Source organism: Morone saxatilis, unplaced genomic scaffold, assembly GCF_004916995.1.
Source record: "Morone saxatilis isolate NCDOM2014 unplaced genomic scaffold, NCSU_SB_2.0 Contig1, whole genome shotgun sequence".
NCBI lineage: Eukaryota > Metazoa > Chordata > Actinopteri > Moronidae > Morone > Morone saxatilis.
In genome coordinates this window covers 21,148,277-21,151,710 of record NW_023339651.1, presented here as the reverse complement: position 1 = coordinate 21,151,710, position 3,434 = coordinate 21,148,277, and the positions used below count along the sequence as shown (strand labels likewise).

The 3,434-nt window shown below is 36.0% G+C and overlaps 1 protein-coding gene across 3 annotated transcripts in view; it reads left to right on the top strand.

Moving 5' to 3' along the window:
* The window catches only part of si:ch211-214e3.5 (zinc finger protein 518A), a 15,322-nt gene that overhangs the window by 2,765 nt on the left and 9,123 nt on the right, over nucleotides 1-3,434 (top strand). Inside the window, exon 2 of one of the 3 annotated variants that reach the window (XM_035663656.1) lies at nucleotides 283-361. The exons of the other annotated variants lie outside the window; for them this stretch is intronic. The gene's annotated coding sequence lies outside the window, so the exon portion shown is untranslated. The remainder of the gene's footprint in view (nucleotides 1-282; nucleotides 362-3,434) is intronic. 3 annotated transcript variants of the gene reach the window in all.

The window sequence follows — 3,434 nt, the reverse complement described above, 5'->3', positions numbered from 1 at the left end:
GGACTTTACAGTGAAGGAGGAGACATGTTGTGTCCAGCAGGACAACTGTAGAAAGGAACATATTCAGCGATTCTGGAGTTTTTAATCAGGTAGAAAGAGGAGATGGCTTTTTAAGGAATTTAATGTGGAAATTATAAAAAATGTTTGTGGAAAAAACATATCAGACACACATTGTTGCAAGCAGACTATTTATATATGACTTAATACATGTCTGGAGGGCATAGAAAGTTAATTTTACAACTTGCAAACTGTAAGTTGGACTTTTCTGCTTGTGTCTTACAGGCACTGTGGCCACACCACAAGCTCCTCTGCTTCAGACACGACATACATTAATGTTTGAGTTTTCCCTAAAGGACTACAGGTAACAACAGCTTTTTTAAATTCATTTTCACTGTTTTTTTCTTAACCCCAGCAGTGAATTTATAACTTGGGCGTGGGCCTTTTTGAAATCTGAAGACAGTTTTTGAAACCAACTGGGTTGTGTTTTGGGACTTATTTTACTCTCTACCCTTTTAAGATTTTATTCAACAATTTTATGATTATTTTTATTAGCGTGACTACTTGGTACACTTTTAGTGGTACCTAACATGTAGATGGTAGGATCAGTATTTCTGCAGACAGCCTAAACACAATGGACAGTTTAGTTTGTGGTGCAGCACAAAAAAATAATTTTTAACAGCCACATCCCTTTTCAGAAACAGTGTCCCTGTTACTTTGGATAATCCACAGAACAATTTATACAACGTCTACTTTATAGTCAAGAAATCCCTGTGACAAATAAGAACAAAACATTTCAGTCCTTTGAGCCACAGACACCAAACTCCATTCATCTCCATTGTGTTCTGGTAGAGATGATGGATTTCTCAAAGCCTGCATGACTAGGTGGCATTACTATTTTTTTTTTTTGTAATGTGATGCAAAATTACTATTTAGTTTAATCAACACCTCTGAGACTAAAACTGAGCATTAGAACCTTCATGAAGGGAGGATAAATTACACTACTGTTATATTAGACTGTTACTTTTAGCTAGGTGCACCTAATAAACTGAGTTGCCAGTTAAGTGGTGTGAAACTATGAAACTTCTAAACTGGAATTATTGACATGATCTGAATGAAAGTTAAACTAGGAGGAATAGAAGTCCTGACATTGATGTGAGGCAGTTGGCTAGAGAGAAGAAGAGGTATCACTCTGTTGGTGTTTTGGCAACTACAGAAGCTTTGTCCACTTGCGAATGTACAGCAGTATTGTAGAATGGAGCTTCTTCCCTCACAACCAATCTTTGGCCAAATGTAGACACTGGCTCCAAAGAGCTTAATTTTGACCTCTTATCCATTTACTGTAGGATTCAACCTTATGTGGTGACAGCTGATGACGTGGAAAACATGGCACAGCTGTTGTACTCAATTGCATTAGATTGTTTAGGTGTAACTAATAAAGAGGCGAGCCTTCACAGTCCTGAGCAGAGGTCTAATCAAAAACGGAAAATGCCTGTGTGGGTGGACCTTGGGTGTGTGTGACTTTTGTTTTGAGAGAAATGCCTGGAAGTATACTAGATTAGCAAGAAGTTTTTCTTCTTTCCCATATTGCATTGCGTCTCATCTGACTGGTCAGTGGCAGTTTTAGTCATTTTTTTTTTTTTTTTACTATTTTTGTGCTTTATTATTATTTATTATTGCATTGTGTGATCTTGGGTAGGTGGGTCCGTGCTGGCATCCATAAATAATATAACTGACACAGATTTTTGTTTTAAGCCATCGTAAAATATAGCTTGTGTTCAAATTAAAGGAGTGAGCAAATGTTAAGGCTGAAAGAGACACGCCTCTAATTACTGATTTTGTGTCTATTCTGTGCCATGAAAGATGTTATTCACATGAAAAGCAATATGGGTGGAAATGAATGCCAGTAGAAAATGCAAACAGCATTTGTCCAGTTTATCTGCTGTTAACGAGGCATACAATTTATCGAGTCAGAGTAACCAACACACTGGGACAAACTGAATTTACAAAAGAGGACTAAGAATTTGTCTTAGACAGCATTTTATAAAGTTTCTAAAGTTTCCCCTAACTCAACCAACCAGGAGGATAGACATCTAATCTCAAAGAGGATAACAAGAAGATATCAAAATACCAGGTTTAAATGCAAAAGCCATGATCGAATCAGTTATTAACATAACATTTAATACTAGATCTAAATGGGGTGCTTGATGCTCCATTACTTACTGTTTTGATGCTACATTGTACATTGTTTCAGCACTTCAGAAGGTTATTCTTTGCTAGTTATATTTGGCCACAGGGTGCTGTTTTGTATTACAGTGCCAAATAAACAGTAAAAGTTGTCAGGTAATGGACCAAATGCGTCACATGCTGGGCTTTGTAGGAGGCTTTCAGCCATGTTCGTGTTTCTTTTTATCTGTCAGTGGTTCTGCTGAGTCAGGTTTTTTTTTTTCATTTTTATATATTTTTTTTCCAGATAAACAAAAAAAGAGAAATCTTATTTCTTTTTTTTATCACAAACACAATATAATATTTTACTCTCAGCAGCAGCTGAGCCAGTTTCTAGCCAAACTAGCGGTGCAAAAGAGGAGGCGGTTGAAGGTCAGAGAGACAGCAATGCTGAACAGCTGAAGTGATGTATAAAATAGAGGCTTTAACCAGCATGTGCAGTCAACTTTTCTTTTCAGTTATATTTGTACACTGCATTGAAAAGCTTGAGTGTGTCAAGTTTATTTGTGTGCAAGCAGAGAGGAGAGACTCAGATTATTCTGATTGGTGTGATGTTTCTTCCAGTGTGATAGAGCATTCAGTGACCAAACAGTGTTACTTCCGTCTACACTGACAGCGCTGGTATGCAGTGATTCTGTTTTGACTAAATGACTCTCAATATAAACATTGTTTTTGTGACACAACACATATACACATAACATAATTTCCTCTAGGTTTGATGGTCATTGAGTGGGATTATTTTAGTTTTTTTATGTTTTATAATGTATATCATTATATATTTTATATTTACAATGATAAAATTAGGAAAAGTTTCATGTGACTTCAGTTATAATTGGTGCACATGTGTAGATTTCTCTCCTAGGACACAAAAATACAGTCTGGGAAAATTCTAGGACAGTAGAAAAATGTATCATATTTTTTTAAATGTTAGGTCTTCAAATTGGAAAAATATGAGGTGGCACTGGTATGAGGTCTATGTCATACACACAAAATCAATCACAGAGAGATTTTGCAACTTTTATAGAACTTCTTAGCCAGCGATTCCCAACCTCTTTTCTTAAGGGAGCTCTTTTCTATCATTGAGTAAACTTACAACCCCTGACTAAGTGACGTACTTTGCTTTATATTGTATTCAATACATAACAACAGTACAGAACCAATTCATTCCTCATAATTTTTAGGAACTTTTTGTACAATTTTCAGTCTGTATT